The 21909-nt window shown below is 48.2% G+C and overlaps 1 protein-coding gene across 1 annotated transcript in view; it reads right to left on the reverse strand.

Moving 5' to 3' along the window:
- Positions 1 to 21909, reverse strand: part of LOC138514077 (solute carrier family 23 member 1-like) — a 1133216-nt gene that overhangs the window by 70129 nt on the left and 1041178 nt on the right. The gene's annotated exons all lie outside the window — the stretch shown is intronic.

A 21909-nucleotide genomic window follows, 5' to 3' on the forward strand; every position in this document is an offset into this window, starting at 1 on the left:
GAAAGGTGCAGGTAAAGTGAGGGAAGGAAAAGTGTCTTCTTGTATAGACTATTTTGATGTTAACACAGCCAATGTTGCATAACATCTGTGTCAGTGGCAGCATACCCATGTCCCCAGATCTGGATATTCCTCCGCCTGAAGAGAATGATGATGATGGTGCAGCGCCAGCCAGGTCCAGGCATGTGCGCATGGAGGCCAGGGATGGGCGCATGGCCCGTCAAGAATTAATTGATAACTTTTTCTGAGTACCCCTTTCACTGTGCACTTCCCTTGCATCTTACTGCATATAAGGCACACACACAATAAACTCTTGCACCAAAATAAGGTATGTTTTAGGTGAAAACTATGTATTGAAATACAAAGGCAAAATCAAACACCATGCGCCCCCTCGCCATTCCCACACACCTTGTCATCACACCCCACCGCTCCCCACACACACCCAAAAGTCCCATTGTCAAACACAAAAGTGCCAAAACATGAGTCATGTATTAGGCCTCTTGGCCACAGGTCCCTTGGATGGCCCGGGTGTGGTTGTCAGCTGCTGGGAGAGGTGCCTATGGCTGTCCTTCTGCAAAATCCCTGGGGTGGTCTTTGAAGGCAGGTTAGTCACCTGTGCCCCAAGTGCTCTAGGGTGACCTGCAAGGTGTTGGAGAAGGACTCAGCCATTGCAGGGACCCCATCATTCTGTTCCCAGATGCTTTGTGCGAGCATAACTAGGGCAGCGGAGGTGTGCTGCGCCTGTGCGCCCCTGCAGCTACTGCTTTGAAAGCACTCCTACAGGAGCCTAAGCTCATTCAGCTGTTGCTGAACCATTCCAGTCATTGCCCCATGCTGGTCCTCCATAGCACAGAGCCGCACATCCATGTCCCGGATGTTGGGCACGGGTGGACTAGGGGCACGGTGGAGGGCTGCCGGGCTGAATTATTAGGTCAGGTAGGGACTGTGTTCCTCCACATATGTGCTTTACTTGCCACAGTAGTGTGGTGGTTGGTGTACCCAAGGTGGTGTGGAGGGCACAGGAGGGTTGGTGGGGCCAATGACCGCAGGTGTGGGTCTTTCAGCAGCTGGTAGTGGCACAGCTGGCAGTGGAGCAGGTGGAGGTGGAAGTGGAGCTGTCATACCTGTCCATGGAGCAGGTGTAGGAGTAGGTGGAGCTGGCACAGCTGGCAGAAGAGCAGATGTAGGAGTAGGTGAGTTAGCACAAGTGAAGTGGCGCAGGTATAGGAGGAGGTGGTGCTTGTGCAGGTTGAAGTAAAGCTGGTTCAGGATGTGGCTGTGCTGATAGAGGAGGTGGCGATGGTGCTGCCTTGCCAGGTCTGGGTGCACATGCAGTGCCTGACGCCATTCCAGCCACATCGCCATCATCAGAGGATGTGCCTGCTGTGGTGAAATGCTGGTAGTCTTTTCGGAGTCACATCTGCAGGCTTGCAATACACTCATGCTACATTGTGTGCGTCCTGCTGCTTGGTCAGTCAGTTTTCTCCAATACATGCTTCTACATGTGGGTGGTGGGTATGCACATTGACTGTTGGTCTGCCATGGTGGTTTGTTGTTGTGTATGCGGTGGGCCAATGGTTCCTGTCCTGTTCACCCTTGCCGCACATAGGTGCTCATCATATGTCCATGTGTGGGTCATGTAAGTGACTTCAATTCAGAAATCCAACTAAGTCAATGCTTAGGATGGGATGCTCAATGGAAGCCCTTATTTAGATATTTTTATGTCAAAGTTCTTTGAATCTGGATGATGAACCCTTATATAACGCCCCTCTCTTTGGATTCCCCTGACCTCACTGAGCCAAGAAGTAGGTTTGTTTTGCAAATTAAAAGATTTATTTGAAGTATTAGACAATATATATATATCACACTTTTATGAATAAAATAATATTTGAATAGCACACTTATGAATATGGACAGGAATCAACAATGGGTATTATTACAATAGCACAATCTCTTTAATCTGAATGGAGTCGGAAGATGAAGGATAAGGTAGCAGAGAATACTTTTATGGTTCAAGGAAATGAAAGATGGGAAAGAATGCAGCACAGAAATAAACTTGATATGAATTAAATCAGAAGATAATATAATCACTTTTTCCCCTGTGACTACTCATTCCCCCCACTATGCAGTATGAAGAGATGGCAAGGAGGGTACACAGGTTTCAAGAATACAATCAAGAATGCAGTTCAATTCCAGTTCCCCCCAGCAAGCTTAGAGAGAACAGGTATGCAATTCGCAGCACTTTTTCCCCGTGTGTAAATCGCGATTACGGAATAAGGACTTGGAAGCTGAGGATCTTAGCTTTAAAATGACAGTTAAATTTTGCTTCTAGGACATGCGGTTCAAAAGACGTTTTTGTGAAGGTAGATTTTCAGAAATAAAGATTTCAGAATGACAGAAGGCGCTTTTACAGATTTGAAATCACAGAATGGACACAACATTCAAAATGCAGTTCTGGATAGGTTGAAATGAATGTGATAAGATTACTTTAAACTAAGAGATTGGTCCTGTACAGTTCTAGACTAGATACTCACTCCTAGTTTTGGAATGGAATGGAAATGGGCCTTGTCACCGATCTGGTCAGGTTTGGACTTCACGCGCCACCGGACGGTCTCAGGCACTGGTTCTGCTCACAGCACGCCTCTGGTCGGGGTCTGACTGGTTCTGGATACAGAGCTGCTTTCTGGGTCTGGACCTCGGTCCTAGCACAGGGTTCTTGGCTAGAATAGAAGAGCTCAGCCAGGCTGTTGAATGTGAGAATCAGGTTGCTAAAGTTCTGAGGCCTGCTGAGAAGGATTCAGCTTCTGAATTAGGCCTTTGCTTCTAAGTTCTGGATTCTGGAGTTTGGTTCTAGAGTCTGGTCTCTGGATCTATCTGGAGTCTGGATATTGTCTGGATCTGGTCCGGCAGAGTGCTTCGTAGGAATCAGTTGAAGTGGAAAAGTGAGTGTGTGCTCGCCTGTCCCAAGCAGTCTCTTTTTATGTGTTTTCAAAGTGGGTGGGAAGGCTGATTCTACATGCCCAACCCCCTAAGGATTTGATAGGTTAGAGAATTCCCTGTGACCTGACTGGATTAGCGTGTCAGAATGAGTCAGAGTGATGCTGTGTTTTACAATCTAGTGAAGAAACTCCCCTTTGCTTTTACTTAGAAAATCAATTTTTCATAAAAAAAATATTTCCCAGATGCACAAGTTGTTGAGAATACATGTGCACCTCAAAGATGAATTAAGGCAGGTCTCAGTTCAAGCCCCATGTTTCTACGAGCTTGAGTTCAGAAATGACGACTTATTTTTGTTTTTGGTGAATTTCCCAATATTGGTTCTGTGCCAAATTTTACACAGCTATACACACCCTCTCTGAGCATATTACTGTAAGATTTCATGTTTCTAGCATAAACACCGTATCTACAATATTAATAAATCCCGGGGTTTGGTCTCAGAACATCGTACGTCATCCAGCTTAGTCTTGAACGGTGAGTGAATTTCTCATATTAACCATCTCAAAGTTTGACATTTTGGTCAGCTTGGTACAATATTTTAAAACCATTTTCCTTAAACATATATTTGGTGCAATGTTAAATACACCTCCCAGTCTGGTCCGCCCCCCAGAAGCTTGGTGAGTCAGATGTCACATGGCCTGTCTCTCCCAGAGCAGTTGTTTGACCAGTTACACCAAAATCAGCATATTCTATTCAGCTGAAAGAATCAATTGTCTCTTTTTCCTGCCAGCAGGGGAAATCTCCTCCCTCCGATTAACATGTTCATGCGACCTCCTCTCCTGTTGGTGAGAAGGCCCCAGGTGTGAAGGGTTCTCAGGGAAGAAAGTCTTTTGAAGTCTTAGCTGCATCAGGTTCCTTTCTGATCAATTGCACAGAGTTCCTTGTGGAGAAAAACATACATTTATAAACTGAAAATGAGCAGTATATCTTTAAATCAAGTCTTTTTCAGAATGAAATCACTGAGTGGCACTTTATATGGCATTTTGATGGCATTCTCTTCTTTGGAATATTTAGTTTCTGCAACACAGCTCTCCTGTCAGAATTTGAAATCACCAGCACCTGTCGAAAGCGAGCAACGGTACTACACCCATTTTTGACAGCTGTCTTTACATCAGTATCTTTAAAAGGAGCTTTAGCTTGATAGCATATGATTCTTGCTGACATTGTGTTTATGTGGATTCTTGCAGTATAATGATGTGGAACACCCCACAAGGAGGTTGGATCTTTTTAGGTGGTTTGTGAGCCATGATTTTAGCACATTTTGACAATCAAGAAAATGAATTCCCAAACAGCTCTGGGTTGCTTTTGGCAATCAATATTGCTATTTCCAAGTGGTTTCAGGCTACTGTGTGGGTAGCCCAATGGTGGTTTTAGGCAGTGACCTCCTCTGCTCACTAATATAGGCAAAAGTGGGTGGCAGCCTATTTTTCCAGTTTTTAGTGCGCATTTTTGGATGGTTTTGAGCGATCAGCATGCTTTCCAGTGGCTATTCTGATGTTTCCACTGCCAGCAATGCACCGTACTGTTGCAGGGCTTGGATGAGTGGGTTAAGACATCCCACAAGCCCCCCTCTTGCGATGGCGTTGATTTTCCATCAATGGAACTCGCAAGACTGGGATGTTAGCCTAATCTTCTTCGGATTCCAAAATGCAAAGTTCAGTATCTTTTCCTCCATCAGGGGTGGATCGATCGGTTCTCCTCGTCAGTCCTGATGGGAGTATTGAGCGATACCCCAGCCCCTCGGATCTTTGCTCCCGGTCCCCTGGTCGTCCTCCTCGGTCAGTCTCCATGGTTTATCTCTCCTAGGATGACAAAGCAAAGCGGCAGAAACATATTTGTAGACATTTCCCCACCACTATTAATGTAGTGGGGCGGGCATATACATTTTATAAATCAGGAGACATTTGCATTCTTATTATTATATTTTATAGCCTATATGTGGAATATTTTAGGGTTGGAATTTTATTGATCTGGAGTGGCCCCCTTAGGGGTTCCAGAGGACTCCTCCAGTTGCTGCAGATTGTGCCTGGGATGGCAACACTTTAGCTGATTAATATGGACCCACTTATCTTCCCCCTCCGCCAAACTGCCTTTGGGGATGCGGATCTGATATGCGACTGGTGAGATCTTGTCTGAAATTTCAAAAGGTCCCTTCCAGGTAGGCAGAAATTTCCGCTGTTTGGCCTGGTTCCTTTGGAAATTGTATAAATAGACCCGGTCTCCTACATTGTATCCTTTCCTAGTAGTCTTCAAGTCATAGTGGGTCTTCATGCTGTCTGCAGATCTTTCTAGATTTCCCTGAGCATAGGCAAAAGCATGTTCAAGGTGTTTCCTTAAATTTTCCACATACTCATGAGTTGTGGAGGCATTGATCAATGTCTGCTCTTGGGTCCTGTAAAGCAGATGCTGGGGAAGCACCATCCTGCACCCAGCCATCAACTCAAATGGTGAAATTTTAGTTGCAGCTGAAGGGGTAGAACTGATGGCCATTAGGACAAGAGGTAATCGGATATCCCAACTTGGCCCAGAATCTGCCACACACCTTTTTAAGATGCTCACAATGGTTTTGTTGTAATGTTCTACTGCTACACTAGAGGCTGGCCGGTAAGCAATATGTAGCTTCCTTTTAGCCCCCAGTATCTCCCACATCTTTGTCATTACTTTGCTGGTGAAATGGCTACCTCTGTCTGACTCAATCCTTTGGGGTAGTCCAAAACGCGAAAAGATGTGGTTGATCATCAGGGCAGCTGCTGTTTCTGCCTTGCAGTTTGGGGACGGGAGACATTCCACCCATTTAGTAAATAAGCATGTCACAGTCAACATGTACTTATTCCCCCTAGAGGAGCGAATCACGGGCCCTATGAAGTCGACGTGCAAATCTGACCATGGCAGTGTCATCCCCCTCTTTTGGAGAGGCGCATCGTGTGTGAGGGATGTTGGCTGAAATTGTGCACACACAAGACACCCCTTCAAGTATTGGTCGAGGTCCTGCCCCATGTGTGGCCAGTATGCAAACTCTCTTAAGATTTGAAGTGTTGTATGAAACCCCCTATGACCAGCTGTGGCCGCATCATGGGCGTGACTTAGCATCAGGCTTCAGAATGAGTTAGGAACCACCCACTGATCATGACCAGTTTGGGATTTCCTTACCAACAAACCGTCATGAATTCGGAAAATTTTTGGACATTTCATCAACACCCTGAGGTCCTCTTTCCCAATGTAATCGGTATCCGTCAGGGGAAAGTTCTCTGGGTCCTCAATGTGTTGGTAAAACTTACCAATTATCAGATCCCCTTTTAGAGCCGTAATCAAATCAGCATCTGGGGTCTCCTTACTCCATTGTGCAGTTGAAAGATCATTGTGAGCATTTGTCTGGGACCTAGTGATAGCAGTGACCTGGATTTCCCCCAACAGGGACTCGATCTCTATTAGATCTCCTTGGATGGCCCCGGTTTTAGCCAGCTGATCAGCTAAGTCATTTCCAGTTTTGTCTGGTCCCTCTTCTTTGGAATGACCCTTGATCTTTTTCCAGTAGATGGTCATCCCATTCGAGGTGACCAGATCATCAATATTAACTTCCCATGTTTCAAGGGCTTGTTATTAGCACATAGTATGCCTCTGGTTTTCCAATTAACCAGGTGCTCCACGAACCCGCTCCGTACATAATCCGAATCTGTGATTATGACCAGTTTGGGGAGTTGATGTTGGACAGCAGTGAGGATGGCTTGATGCACAGCCATCAACTCTGCCACTTGACTACTTCGGGGCCCAATCTTGTACCCAGCGGAGGGTTCTGGGGACTCGTTCACCCATACATTCCCTACGCCGGCCGCAAGTTCTTTTTCCCCGTTGTTGTCAACATGGTTTAGTTTAGTTTAGTTTATTATTTGTATGACGCGCCATACCCTGGAGTATCAGGGCGCAAACAGACAAGGATATGCTCAACTTAGTTACAGGTACATAGAAATCAGATGAAGGTACAGAGATGCGCTGAGCTTGGTTACAGATATGCTCGGCTAATTGCAAGTACAGGAAAAGGCAGCAAGTGTAGACATAGACATCAGCAATATTACAGCAACAGATATGAACAGGGAGAGATCAAGGACAGGGGAGCAAGGAGCATGCTCCTGCATGGTCCTGTTCACGTAATATATAGTTATATACAGTAATGTACAATGTGACAAGTAGACTAGTTAGCTGTCATTGGCTCTCAGCCACCTAGTGAGGTTTTGTCTAAATTTTGTGAAAGGCTGAGGTTCTCTGACATCATGGGGGAGGGAGTTCCATAACTGCGCAGCCTTGACCGGGAAGCTATTTCCTCTTATAGTGGCAAGTTTGAAACGCGGGACTTGGAGGCAGTTTGCGATGGCTATTCTGGTAGGTCTGGAAGAAGTCCTTTTACGTAATCTATCCATGAGGTAAGGTGGAGCTTTGTTGTTGATACATTTGTGGGTGAGGGAAGCGATTTTGAGATGAATTTTGTCTACAGTGGAGAGCCATTTGTATTGTCTTCTTGTAGAGGATATATGCTCATTTCTATTAATCTTGAGTGCTGCTCTCAAAGCATTGTTCTGGAGCACTTGAATTTTGTGGATGGTCTGTTTATTAGCTCCAATGTAAAGTCCATTACAACAGTCTAATTTGGATAGTATCAAGGCTCTGACAATTGTAATGCAACTATATGTGGAGAGGAATTGTTTGCTCGCTCTGATAACTTTGCATGTATATGCTGTGGCAGAAGCTAGAGAGTTAACTTGTTTGGTAAAGTTCATGGTAGCGTCTAGGTAAAATCCTAAGGTTTTTACTTTGTGAGCTACTTTTATGTTGTTCCCATCGATAATGAAGTTATCGTAATCAGGGCTGAGTTTGGATATATAGGTAGTGGTGCCCAGGATGATAAGCTCAGTTTTATCATCGTTCAGGCATAGGCATGTGTGGCCATCCATGCCTGAACGATGCTATAGATCCTGTTCACTAGGGCCAGGTCCTTGGCGTAGTCTCCTGAGAGCCGGAGGAGGATCTGGGTATCGTCTGCGTAGTTAGTGTAGGCGATACCCAGATGATCCATTTCATCAAGGAGAGGCTTCGTGACGACATTATAGAGGGTGGGTGACACACAAGACCCTTGTGGAACACGGAATGTTATGGGAATTGGATCTGCTGAGGCTGATGGAGCAAAGACTCTCATGGTCCGATTACTCAGGAATGACTTAATCCAAATTATGGCCTCTTTTAAAAAGTGGGCTGCCGAATCGAGGTGACTACAGAGGACTGTGTGGTCCACTAAGTCGAATGCCGCTGATAGGTCCAGGAGGAGAAGTAGGGCTGCTTGGCCATTGTCTCTGCAATCATCTATTTGGGCCTTAAGGTCTATTAACGCTGTCTCGGTCCCATGTTGCGGGCGGAATCCTGATTGACAGGTTCCAAGTAAGTGGTTAGACCCTAGGAAGCTTTGAATTTGCAAGTAAGCTACTTTATCTAAAATTTTTAGAAGAAAGGGCACAGTCGTGATGGGCCTGAAGTTAGTCGGAATAGCAGGGTCAAGGGTTTGCTTCTTTAGTAGTGCCAGTACCCAGGACTCTTTTAGGTTGATCGGTACTGAACCTGAGGTAAAGGAAGAGTTGATTAGTTTGGTTATAAATGGCGATAGTTCTCTTGCAGCATCCTTGATGAGTTGTGCTGGGCATTGGTCGCCTTTGCAGTTGGACGGTTTAAGTCCCAGGATGACCTTTTCTACCTCTATGGTCGATACCTTAGAAAAGCAGAATCGGGCTCCCAACTTGGGCTGTGGCGGTGGCGCTGAGCTCTGAGGGATGTGTGGTGTTAGTGATGCCTTCTTGATGGCAATTTCGGTTTGTAGGTTTGCTACTTTGTTTGTTAAAGCAAGTTGTATGCTAGAGCACCATTTTTTATCCTTGGTGCAGTTTTCTTGGGGTACAACGGGTGTTTCTAAACAGTTCTTTGACACTAGATTTTGAGTTGGATATTCTAGTATTGTAGGTTTCTTGTTTGGCTAATAGTATTTCTTTCTTGTATTGGGAGGAGGCTTTGGAGAGGTTGAGTTTATTTTTGACTGATGGGGAAAGTCTCCAAATAGTTTCAAGTTTTCTTTTGGCCAGCCTAAGATTTTTTAGGTGGGGCGTGAACCAAGAATTGAAGTGATTTTTAGGTTTGCTATTTCTTAGTTTGAGCGGGGCTATGTGATCCAGGGCTGAGCACATGGCTGCATTATAATGTTCGACTAACAGATTAGGGTCCATGCAGTCAGGTAGTGAGTTCAATTTAGGTATTATAACGGGCATCAGGTTTTCTGCTGTCATTAGTTTTTCATTTCTCGTTGGCAGAGGTGGGGCAGGTGAGGACGGGGCAGTGGCCCGATGGGTTGTCACTGAGAATAATAGCAGGTAGTGGTCAGTCTAGATCTGCGGTACAGAATCCGTAATATTTACTTTGCAATTATGTTCTGCTATCCAATCAAGGATGCAACCTTTGTTGTGGATGGGTTTGGGAGAATCCCAGCTCTTTCAAAGTCAGAGCAATCGCTGTCAATTGGGTGTCCTTATTGTCATTATAGCCTCGATTAAAGTCTCCTAGCACTATTGTTTGGGATGTATTTTTTAGGTTATTGGACAGGGATGTCAGGATGTCCTCAGCGAAGGTTCCGATAGGACCTGGTGGTCTGTAGTTGAGGATGATGTTTAGGGTTTGGGAGTTGGCGATGGCTATTTTGACCATGAGGCATTCACAGGATTGCAGATTGGTAGTAGTGATGATTCTCATGTCCAGGCTAGTTTTAGCTATGATTGCTAAACCTCCACCTCGGGAGGTAAGTCTGTCCGCACGTAGGATTGTATAGTTGTCTGGGACTGCTAGTGATAAGGCTGGGCCAGCTGCATCATGTAGCCAGGATTCTGAGATGGCCAAAAAGTCTAAGTTGTCTGTGGCAATGATATCTGAGATCTCTGTGGTGTGTGCGACTAGCGACCTGGCGTTTATAAGTGCACCTTTGAGATATGGTTTGTGGTCAGCTGAGTTAGGGCTGGTGGTGTTATGACTACCTTTGGTTGTCTGTTTGGAGTTGTTTATTTTGGGTCTGTTGGGCTTAGGCTGTTTCCTAGTAGGTTCCGCAATACCCTTCAAGGGTAACTGTATTTTATTTTCGAATTTTGATAGTTCAGCTTTCTTGGCTGGTAGCTCATGCAGTTTGGACAGGCGAGCACGTAGTCTTAGGTTTCTGTCTACAGTGTTGCATGGACTTTGTAGAGTGGTGCTATCTGGATAGTGGGTCATTTTAAGTCCAGTATTGGGTTGTTGTGTGTTGAGCATGATATGGCAGGTGCAATGGGTGGAATGGGATGTGGTGCGAAGACTCAGAATGTTAACTTTGGTGCTTATTTTAGGTGGTTGTATTCCTAATGTGATGAGGAGGGCGATATACAGTGGTAGCCAGGGTGACCTGTAGGCAAGACCCAGGGAGTACATGCTAAGTGACTGAATAATAATCAGATAGGAGTAGTTTCAACAGCAATTGAGGTGGCTAAGACTTGGCAGGCTAGATGCAACTATCAGGCTAGGTACAGTTTCAATAGCAATTTGAAAAGGCCAAGAACAGGCAGGCTGGATGCAGCTGTCATGCTAGGTACAGTGCCAAGGCACAAGGGCACAATGCAAGTCAAGTGTGGTCTATTAGCGACCATGGGGCACAGTACAGAGCAAGTGTGGTCTATTAGCGACCATGGGGCACAATGCAGATCAAATTTGGTCAATTAGCGACCATAGGGCACAGTACAGAGCAAGTGTGGTCTATTAGCGACCATGGGGCACAATGCAGATCAAATTTGGTCAATTAGCGACCATGGGGCACAGTACAGAGCAAGTGTGGTCTATTAGCGACCATGGGGCACAATGCAGATCAAATTTGGTCAATTAGCGACCATAGGGCACAGTACAGAGCAAGTGTGGTCTATTAACGACCATGGGGCACAATGCAAGTCAAATATGGTGACCATAGGGCACAATGCAAGTCAAATGTGGTCTATTAGCGACCATAAGGCACAGTACAGATCAAGTGTGGTCTATTAGCGACCATAGGGCACAATGCAAGTCAAATATGGTCTATTAGCAACCATAAGGCACAGTACAGATCAAATGTGGTCTATTAGCGACCATAAGGCACAGTACAGATCAAGTGTGGTCTATTAGCGACCATAGGGCACAATGCAAGTCAAATGTGGTCTATTAGCGACCATGGGGCACAGTACAGAGCAAGTGTGGTCTATTAGCTACCATGGGGCACAATGCAGATCAAATGTGGTCAATTAGCGACCATAGGGCACAGTACAGAGCAAGTGTGGTCTATTAACGACCATAGGGCACAATGCAAGTCAAATATGGCCTATTAGCAACCATAAGGCACAGTACAGATCAAGTGTGGTCTATTAGCGACCATAAGGCACAGTACAGATCAAGTGTGGTCTATTAGTGACCATAGGGCACAATGCAAGTCAAATGTGGTCTATTAGCGACCATAAGGCACAGTACAGATCAAGTGTGGTCTATTAGCGACCATAGGGCACAATGCAAGTCAAATGTGGTCTATTAGCGACCATAAGGCACAGTACAGATCAGGTGTGGTCTATTAGCGACCATAGGGCACAATGTAAGTCAAATATGGCCTATTAGTGACTATAGGGCACAATGCAGAAGTTGAGATACATGTACTGTTTCCACATGTGGCAATGGTAAACAGGCTGGATGCTGTATGCTAGAAAGGGCCCATGTGGGTGCCCAAGCGCTCTAGGAAAGAGAAAAAAACAGGCAAGTGGCTGGAATCTGGAGTACAACTAGGGGAGACATATGGCCTACCTTGCGTCTGGCAGGGCTCGTAACCAACGATCCTGAAACCTGCTGCTCCTGCAATGGATTGCGGGATCTCCTACTCCTCCGGCCTTCAGTTCTGATGTTGGCATAGAGATCATACTGCAGGTATGAGCACGGGCAGAGTAGCGCGCTCCAGTGTGCTAACAGGGGGCAAACAGGGGGCTTAGTATGGGCCTTTGTTGTGAGGCCTGCGTTTCCGCCTGCCTGCGGATCTTCGTGATCAAAACGAGGTTCAGCCTCGTTTTTCGTGCCGCTCAGCGCCCGGCATGAGCAAGTCAGGCACCGTATGGGGACAGGCTCAGGCAGGCCCTACTCCGTTCAGGCAGCACGCTCTGTGCCTGGAACCTCTGCTGGGCTGGGGGGGCTCCTGCCCTCACCCATCTAAGAGGATGGATGAAGTGGGGGACCTGAGGTGCAGGAACAGGCCTTTGTATGGCCTTCGGACTGGCCAGTGATTCCGCCTGCCGGCGGATCTTCGTGATCAAAACGAGGTTCAGCCTCGTTTTCGTGCTGCTCAGCGCCCAGCATGAGCAAGTCAGGCACCGTATGGGGACAGGGTCAGGAAGGCCCTACTCCGTTCAGGCAGCACGCTCTGTACCTGGATCCTCTGCTGGGCTGGGGGGCTCCTGCCCTCACCCCACTAAGAGGATGGATGAAGTGGGGGACCTGAGGCGCAGGAACAGGCCTTTGTATGGCCTTCGGACTGGCCGGCGATTCCGCCTGCCGGCGGATCTTCGTGATCAAAACGAGGTTCAGCCTCGTTTTCGTGCCGCTCAGCGCCCGGCATGAGCAAGTCAGGCACCGTATGGGGACAGGGTCAGGCAGGCCCTACTCCGTTCAGGCAGCACGCTCTGTGCCTGGATCCTCTGCTGGGCTGGGGGGGCTCCTGCCCTCACCCCTCTAAGAGGATGGATTAAGTGGTAAGAGCATCCATACACATAAACAGTGGGCATTCCCTCACACTTGTCTTCTTCAAAGACTTTGTGTGGGGAATTAGGTTATGTCTCCATGTTGTCCTGATTTTTAGACTTTCGTCCTCGAGACAGTTTTCTCTGGCACAATCATGCAAGTCATCCAGACCTTGCGTGAGGGGACTCTTCTTGTTTTGGCCATATCTGACCTCCACAGGAAAGCCTTGCAATGACAGAATCCAGGAAGTAATTCGGGAATTACTCACATATCCGGGCCAGATTCGGTCACTTTGGAGATATTGCAGAGGCTGGTGTGGAGTCTCCACTATGATGTGTTCCCCCTGGATAAACGGGCGGTAATTTTTCAACGCCCACACCGTTGCCAGGAGAGCCTTCTCACAATCGTTGAATTTTTCCTCCACAGAGGATAAAGTTTTACTCGCATAGGAGATTACTTTATTGACCTTGTCATTCTTTTGGTATAATAATGCAGTCAAGCATGTATTAGAGAAACCTGTCTCCAAGAAAAACTCCTTGTTTCTGACAGGGTAAGCTAGGCAAGGCGCTTGTGAGAGGCTTCTTTTCAGTTGTCTTACTGCCTCGGATTGTTTTGGACCCCATTCCCACTTGACCCCACCTTCAAGAGATGGATCAGTGGTCTGGTCATCTCTGCGTAGCCCTCAATGAATTTCCTGCTGTAATTAGTCAGTCCAAGGAGGCTCCTTGGTTCCTGCAGAGTTGTGGGGTCCTTCAGTTTCTGAAGTGCTTCCACTTTCTTTTCCTGGGGACAGAGACCCTGAGGAGTAATCTCATGCCCCAAGAAATTAACATGGGTTCTACACCACTGTGCTTTCTGAAAGGAAAGTTTTGCTCCGGCGGCCCTGAACTGTGTCAGAACATAACGGATCTCCGCTATGTGTTCCTTAACAGTTGAGCTCTTGATGAGGACATCATATACTTAAGCCAGGTTACTCCTCTCACCCAGGTCGGGCATCGCCTTATGTAGGAAAATGTTGAAATCATTGCCGGAGTTGAGGTATCCGGAGGGAGTCTGGGTCCAAGTGTACTGCTGGCCCCCAAAGGTAAAAGCCAGCTTGTATTGTTTTTCCCTACTGACAGGCACAGTCCAGTATCCATTGGTCAAGTCTATTGCAGTGAATACCTGTGACCCCTGGATCTGGGCCAGTCCTTGGTCAATGTAGGGAAGAGGCCATCGGGAAACATGGACCCGTCTGTTGAGCTCCCCAAGGTCGGCGCAGAGTCTCCGCTGGCCGTTTGGCTTCAATATCCCCAGCACTGGATTATTGAAGGTGCTGTGGACTGGACAGATTATCCCGCTGAACTCAAGGTTCTTAATTATTTCAGTAAGGGACTCCATTGATGCGAGAGGCAAGCGATATTGCTTCACAAATACTGGAGTCATGCCAGGGTCGTGGGAATTGTTGTTGTGTGGATGTCGGTGCGACCACAGTCATATGAGTCCACCGAAAAGAGATCTTGAAAATCCAAGAAAACTTGTTTCAGCTTTTGCTTCTGCTCCAGAGTCACACAGGCATCAGCTATGTTGACTCTTTCTTCAACCATCTGCCTGAAGCCAGGAAAGACCTCTGGTTTCCCTATTTCAGCGGCCTCCTCCAGCTGGGTGGAGAAGTCCCTGGTCAGAGTGCTGATTTGGACTGGTGGCTTCAGGTGGGAAAGGCAGCCCTCATGGACCTGAAAAATCACCTCGTCCCTCCCGAAGTCACAAGTCAAATCTTCCTTACCATAAGGGCAGGAAGTGTACACCAGGAAGTTCCCCCCATGCCGGGTAAAGATCCTGTCTGGTGTTATATTGTCATCACTGTCACTGTCAAAACAGTCCTTGGGGATTGGTCCTAACAGTTAATTCCCTAAATCAGTGGAAAAATGTCGGTCATCAACCGCCATTCCAATAATGGTGCCTGCGGCTAGAGTGATACTCTTTAAGTCGCTGTTATCCACCTCTATTGGAATGGTGTCATGTTCTATATTGACTAATGGTGTTGGGTTTACCCCTAACCCTTGCTGTTGGAGAGAAGCATTTAGATGAATATAAGTATCAGGGTTTTTCAATATTTGTCCTCTTTTTTTTTTTATTTTTTAAACTTTGTTTATTAGACTTGACAACACACATAGACTCACAGGTCAGCAAATGCATAACGTAACATTAATTTGCGAATCACAGATACAACGGTTTCACTGTACAGTGCAGTATTTATAGCAACTCAGAACTTAACAAGCTTATAATAGAGAGAGCATTATAATTCGAGTGGAAGAGAAAGCGTATCACACCTAGGTTTAATGAGGGGAGTGGGCCGGAGTTAAGGCCTCCGAGTCTGAGGAACGGGCTGACAGGTAGTCACAGAATCTGCACCATATATCCCTTGGCCTTGAGTGGGGGTGTTGTGTAGCCCCCCATGCCTCCTCAGTGTCGTGTGCCCAGGTAACTGCCCGGAGCCATTGTGCGTGCGTAGGTGCATAGGGGCGAAGCCAGCATAGAAGTATACCGCGGACTGCGAGCAACATACAGAGGCCTGCAAATTTCTTAGAATCGCGCTGCAGTTTTGGAAAATCGTGAAAGAGGCATCGCATTGGGGAAGGGTCTATGGTGCAGTCTAGTATGTCTGATATAGTGGAGCATATGTACTGCCAATACTGTGTCAGGTGTGGACACTCCCAAAGCATATGAATATAATTAGCCTGGTCTGCGCCACATCTGGGACAATTAGGCAAGGTCTCATGGAACATGCGATGCAGTTTAGTTGGAGTGTGATGATACCTGTGTAGTACCTTGAATTGTAGTAGTTTGAACCTGGAGTTGTACGAGACCTCGTGGGGTCGTGCACACATACGGGCCCAATGTTCGTCCGAAATCTGTACTCCCAGATCTTTCTCCCATTTAGCTCTAAGTATAACAAAAGAGGGGACGGCCCTGGTCTGCAGTAGATTATATAGTCTAGATATTTTCCCCTTGAAGGAGTCGGAGTCGCAGAGTTCAGCTATTATAGGGTCATCTGGCGGAACTGCAGGAAATTCGGGAAATTTGGTCTTTAGATTTTTCCGTAATGAGGAGAATTGTAACCAAGCTGATGGTTTACGCTTAAGCTCAGGGGGGAGGTCCGACCACTCCAGGAAACTACCACGGTCAAAGATATCCCGGATACTTAAGAAGCCTGCCCCCGTCCATCGGGCTACAATGGATTGGGGAATATAAGGTACTCCAGGGAGGAAGTTCCAGAGTGGGAGGTCACCGTGAAAAGGATTGGGGGTCACAACCACTGTCCATATTTTGCTAAGAGCAAGCGACGTGCTAATCACTGGATCAGGGGAATCCGGGTCCGGCGGGGCTGGTTTGAGAATGAGGGACCCAATAGTTTGTTCGCTAACCTTTAGTTTTTCAAGACGGACATGAGGAGGGGGGTTTGTCGTATTAAACCAGTATGAGGCAAACTGGGATTGCGCCACCATCCAATATCTGAGAAAATCGGGGGCACCGAATCCTCTCAGTTCCTTGGGAGCGGTGAGAGTGTTCAGTTTAAGCCGGACTGCACCGGAGTGCCAGAGGAATTTGTTAGTAACACTGCGTAGTGTCTTAAAGAATCCATCACCCGGCCAGAGTGGAATGTTTGCAAAGCGGTATAGGAGTTGGGGCAGTACGACCATCTTTAGTATTCCTATTCTGCCAGCTAGGGAAATGGGGAGTCTGGTCCAGCTTGCGGCTTTGGTGGTCAGTATGGCTAGATAATTTTGGTAGTTATCGTTGCGTAGTTTCTCAACTTGACGGGAGACCGATATTCCCAGGTAGGTGAAGGTGGATTGGGACCAAGTAAAGCCCATCAGGTCAGCGAGTGGTGGTGTATTGTCAGTAAGTGGAAATAAGGTCGATTTAGAGCAGTTAACCTTAAGACCAGATATGTGCCCAAAGCGGGTCACGTCGTTTAGGATTGGAGCGAGGTTTATTTCTGGGGAACGGATGTAAAGTAAGGCATCGTCAGCGTATAACGAGACAATGTCAGCTTGTCCTGCTGAACGTAGGCCCCTATGAGAGTGTGATTGGCGCATCATGTCAGCAAAGGGTTCAATTGCTATTGCAAAGATTAACGGGGAGAAGGGGCACCCCTGTCGCGTACCTCTGGCTATCTGAAAAAGGGTGGAACATCTGTCTTCGGTGCGGACTCTTGCCACTGGATTGGTATAGAGTAGTCTGACCCAGGATCGGAAGTTGGGGCCGAACTTACATTTTTCCATGACTCGCCATAGATACTCCCAAGACACCGAGTCAAATGCCTTTTGCATGTCTAGAGTGGCCGCCACAGCTTGTGTTTTTGGATTGATCCTACTAACCACATTAAAAAATCGCCTAAGGTTTAGGGCTGTGGATCTACCGGGGACAAATCCCGACTGATCGGGGTGTATGATATCGGGCATGAATGGGGCAAGGCGGTTAGCCAACAGTTTAGCAAAAATTTTAATATCACAATTTATCAGTGATAGGGGACGGTACGAGCCACACCGGGTGGGAGGTTTACCAGGCTTGAGAAGGACCGTTATCATGGCCTCGCGGAGCGAGGGGGGAAGTGTACCCATTTCACATGCCTCCTCCCATAGAGCGAGTAATTGTGGCACCAGATTAGATTTGTAACGCTTATAAAAGTCCATAGGCAGACCATCCGGACCGGGGGCCTTTCCTGCAGCGAGTGCTTCGATGGCCTCAGACAGCTCCTCAGTGGTGAAGGGCCTGTCCAGAGATACAGCAGCGTCCATGGAAAGGGTAGTGAGTGGGAGTCCTTCCAAATAGGAGTCAATTTCCGAAACTTGGGGCCCATCAGCCTTCGAGTATAGGGACGTATAGAATGTGAGAAACTCTGTGTTGATGTCATGCGAGGACGTGGCTAACGTACCATCCGGTCTCTCTATCGCTGGAATGTTGGGGGCACCAAACTCATGACGAAGCAGCCTGGCCAGCACACGGCCTGGCCGCTCTCCCTCCCCATAACGTCTAACCGCCCGAGGGTCATCAAGGAATTTAACTTCTCGCTCAGCAAGATTACGGAATCTGGCCAATTCACGACTCAGTGATGCCAGTGTGTCAGGGGAGTGATCGTTAGAGTATTGGGATTCAAGGCTAACGAGGGTCGACTCGCTGTTAGCGATATCCTCCCGGATGTTTTTCAAGATGCCACCTCCTTTAGATATGGCGATACCCCTGATATAGGCTTTAAATGCTTCCCAGAGGGTGGCTCTAGAGGGTACTGAGTCTGTGTTGAACTCAAAGAACTCCTCAATGGATAACTCGAGCTCTGAAGCAAAGGTGTGGTCTAGGAGGGCATGGGGTCTCATTTTCCATTGCCTTGATTTTTCAAGATCATGCCCCCAATTCAGGGAGATGATCACCGGGGAATGATCGGATAGAGTTCTAGGAAGGATCGACTGATTGGACAGGGATCTAATTAGTATGTCAGATAACAACCATCTATCTATCCTGGAGTGTGAGTCGTGGACAGAGGAATAGAATGTATAACTGCGGGAAAGGGGGTACATTAAACGCCAGGCGTCGACCACCGCCAATCGGGGGAGAGTTGTAAGGATCGTGCAAGCTGCCCTTGAGAGCTGACGGGGTCTGGAGCCTGACCTATCTAGGGTGACGTCTAGAATCGTGTTGAAATCACCGCCCCATATTATTGGGATCTGAGGTGAAGATAGAATTCCGGGTCGTCAACATTGGGCCCATATATATTCAGGATAGCTACCTCTTGATTCTGCAATTTACCTACAATAAGTACGTATCTACCACAAGGGTCCACAAGTGATTGAGAGCAGCTGAATTTAATGCTTCTGTGAATTAAAATGAGGGTGCCTCTGCTTTGAGTAGAATAGACTGTGTAATACCTTTGGGGTCCCCACTGTCTGGCGAACCTCTCGCACTGTTCAGAGCATGCATGGGTTTCTTGTAAACATAGGATTTGTGTACCATGGCGTTCTGCGTAAAGTTGTATCTGCCGCATCTTTTTGTGGTTACCCAGACCCCTGACATTCCAACTCATAAAGGTTAAGTTTCTATCCGCCATTAGTATAGAGGGGTCGTGTGGGTTTTTGATATAAATTTGAGATGGATCAGTCCATGGCGGGCTAAGTCCGCGTCCCATACCATCTGTGATTCTGTGTTGCAATAGCGTGTCCCGTGTGGTCTCTCTAGTGGTTGCCAAAACTTTTTTAACATAACTGCCCCTCCCACCTTTTCCCACCCACATCCCTCCCCCAACTTGAGGAATGATACCCAAACCCATCCATGACAACAACAAACTTCTCGGCATCAGCGCCTGGGGGCCTGTTGGCTAACCGAGCAATGGCGCAACGGACTGAAGAGGGTGAGGATAGTACAAATACAGCCGGAGTCTCTGGTGTATTCAGTTTGCAGTGTACACGTACACTTTCACTGTCCAGACATGAGGGGGCTGCCATACCATGTCGATGCATTATCATAGGTGCCAGGCATTGCCACCCGTAGTCACAACCTTCCCGGCCCCTGCAAATGAACAGGAAGCCCAAATGTATTTTGAAATCTGAAAACACTCATATAGTATCAATACCCCAACCAAGGGGTCAAATCCAAAAGGATCAATATGATAAGAAAAACAAACCAAACATACGATAACTTTTCGAATTGCTACAACCAGCGTGAATAATGCTGAGTTCTGTCCAACTCAACCAGGGCCATCATCTTAGGTCACATTATGGATTAGAATGGCGGTGACTGGTGATCAGCCATGATAGTGTTCATCAAGGAATTTCGAAGCTTCCTCTGGGATCGTGAAAAAAAAGGTTTTGTTGGAGTGTTCAATTCGCAATTTTGCAGGGAACACCATGGAGTACTTGACTCCCAAGTCTCGGAGTCTCTTCTTCACAGCCGCAAACGTTTGGCGTTCACGCTGCACTGCCACCGAGTAGTCTGGATATATGTGGATTCTGGCCGCTCCAAGTATAAGTTCACCCTTGACCCTGGCCGCTCGAAGGAGTGCATCCCGGTCACAAAAATTTAAGATCCTGGCTATAATGGGCCGAGGGGGTGCACCTGGTCGGGGTTTCGCGGTCAAGGAACGGTGTGCTCTCTCGACCGCAAACTGTGGGGAGAGCTTAGGGGAATCCAGGAGTGTCATGAGGATCCTTTCGATGTAGTCTTCCATGGGTTCTGTAATGTTGTCCTCTGGTATTCCGACAATGCGCAGGTTATTTCGCCTCGATCGGGATTCGAGGTCATCATTCTTCTTCTGTATCACCGATACTCGGTTGGTGAGCGTAGAGACCGCAGCGCGTAAAGAGCCCAGGTCATCCTCTGCCGCCCCCAGTCGAGTCTCGACCTCCGCGACTCGCCCGTCTGTTTTCTCAATGTGGGCTTTAATGGAGGAGATGGTCCCGTTCATGTCGTCCAGTTTAGTGTGAAGTGTAGTAAAGCCATCACGTATGTATTCAAGCATCTTCTGCGAGTCGTCGGAAGTCGATGGGGCAGGGGCGGGCGAAAGCTCCTCAGGGTCATCTGGGGGAGGTTTGGACGGTGTTTTTGTGAACATGTTCAGCGAGCTTTGTTTCTTCCCAGTGCCGGCTCCTTTTGTCATGCTGGAGGCTGGGTTGGGGGACCAGGATCTTGGAGGGAAGCAGATAAATTGACCAGAGGGGTATCTGAGTAGTAGGGGGGCGGCTCCTGAGTCAGTGGGCTGGTGTTGACGCCCGTAGAAATGCAATTGTCGGTGCCGCAGTCCTAAGACCCGGAGCGTGTAAAGCAGGCCCAAAAGTTCAAAACCGGGTTCTCCTCACCTCCAGTGCCCGTGTTTTATGTATAGCAGGTATGAAGTCCAGTGCTATCGGGGCTCACAGGGCGGGTTCGCAGGGTGAGGCGTGGGAGTCAATTTGGATTGAGGATTATGTTGCCTTCGCTAACTCCCAGCAGGTTCTGTTTTAATGAAGGAGGGATGGAGGGCTCCACAGTCGACGTGGTTAGTTGGTGGGGGGGGGGCAGCCCCCGGAATCAACGGAGGCACCGGCCCGCCTGGGCACCCCGCAGTCTCCCCAGTTAGAAGGCGCTCCCTCCGATGTGCCGGGAGGAGTCCGGTGCACTGTGGGGTTTATTGGGGTTGAAAAGGGAACCACAGATCCCAGCGGGGCCACCCTCCAGGGCGCCGCGGTCGGTATCGACTGGAGGCAACCACCCCGCAGCAGCTCCGACGGGCCTCCACTGATTAGGGGGGGAGGGAGAACCAGGGAACATCAGCGGGGGTCAACCCAGGGGGGGGGTGCCCATCAACCCTCGGCCAGGTGAGCTCCTCACCTCGTTAGGATCTCCGTTGGAGCACACCGTTGGGGGGTATGTGTGCCAGCAAGGTGGTCGCGGCAGTTCCAGGGCGCCGGGGAGCTAACCTCAGAGCGGAGGCACCCGCGAATCCAGGGCCCCCGCCGCCCGCACACCGCAGCGCAGGGCGATCCTCAAGCCGTCAGTCAGTTCGGCGGCCGCAGAGCACTCCGACTCACACCGGAGTCCCGCCGCCCCTCCCCCACTCAGGCCGCATACGCCGGGGTGCCGGGTGGAAGCGGGAGCCGGCACTCCCCGGGGCCTCGTCCGGGACGGGGTAGGCGTCTCCGGCGCTGCGCTTCAACAGCGATAGCTCGGCCTGCAGAAGGCCCACGAGCTCCAGAGTCGGGGTGGGCGCGGGGAGCAAGTTTACATCGCGGCTGCAGCTATATGGATCGGCACAGCTGTATTATTGGTGACGAATCTGCAAATACGTGCCCTCGTTGTCCGGAGCTCCTCACTCAGGCGGCCATCTTGTTTCGGCGCAACAGCGCCCCCAATATTTGTCCTCTTTAACTTTCACTTCCAGGGAGAATTGTTGGGTCCTTTCTGGGATTGTGACTTCCTCTCCAATCTGAATATCAACTGCGTAAGGTAGCAATTGAGCTGACCTAAATGCTTTCTCTTGGTCATCAAAGCCCTTGGGATTATCCACTAATCGGGACCAAGCCTTGAAGTTTATTGAGTCCAAACTAATGGCAAAGCGATTGAGAATGTCACTGCCTAAGTAAAAGGCTGCAGTGATGTCTCGCACGACCCAAC

This window comes from Ambystoma mexicanum, chromosome 12 (assembly GCF_040938575.1).
Source record: "Ambystoma mexicanum isolate Mex_15411 chromosome 12, UKY_AmexF1_1, whole genome shotgun sequence".
Classification (NCBI taxonomy): domain Eukaryota; kingdom Metazoa; phylum Chordata; class Amphibia; order Caudata; family Ambystomatidae; genus Ambystoma; species Ambystoma mexicanum.